The sequence below is a fragment of the Tachysurus fulvidraco genome, chromosome 12, assembly GCF_022655615.1.
Source record: "Tachysurus fulvidraco isolate hzauxx_2018 chromosome 12, HZAU_PFXX_2.0, whole genome shotgun sequence".
NCBI classification, from domain to species: domain Eukaryota; kingdom Metazoa; phylum Chordata; class Actinopteri; order Siluriformes; family Bagridae; genus Tachysurus; species Tachysurus fulvidraco.
In genome coordinates, this window is record NC_062529.1 from 2,709,166 (window position 1) to 2,709,971 (window position 806).

Genomic DNA, 806 nt, shown 5'->3' on the forward strand with positions numbered 1-806 from the left:
TCCCAGCAGACAATCAGTGATTACCATTAAGCCCAACAGACAATCAATGATTACCATTAATCCCAGCAGACAAACACTAATCACCATTAAAACCCTACAACCAAATACTAACCACAACTAATCCCAACATCCAATCACTGATTACCATTGAGCCCAACATTTGATCACTTATCACAATTAAAACCCTACAGCCAAATACGGATCACGATTAATCCCAACATCTGATTGCTGATCACCATTAATCCCGACATCCAATCACTGACTACCATTAATCCCAACAGACAAACACTAATCACCATTAAAACCCTCCAGCCAAACACTGATCACAATTAATCCCAACATTTGATCACCGATAACCACTAATCCCAACAGACAAACACTTATCGTCGTTAAACCCTGCATCCAATCACTCATCACCATTAATCCCAACATCTGATTACTGATCACCATTGTTCCCAACATCCAATCAGTGATCACTATTGTCCCTAACATCAGATCACTGATCACCATTAATCCCAGCATCCATCTGCTGAACACCACTGTTCCCAACATCCAATCAGTGATCACTATTGTCCCTAACATCAGATCGCTGATCACCATTGTTCCCAACATCCATCTGCTGAACACCACTGTTCCCAACATCCAATCAGTGATCACTATTGTCCCTAACATCAGATCGCTGATCACCATTGTTCCCAACATCCATCTGCTGAACACCATTGTTCCCACAGACAATCAGTGATCACTATTGTTCCTAGCATCTGATCGCTGATCACCATTAATCCCGGCATCCATCTGCTGAACAC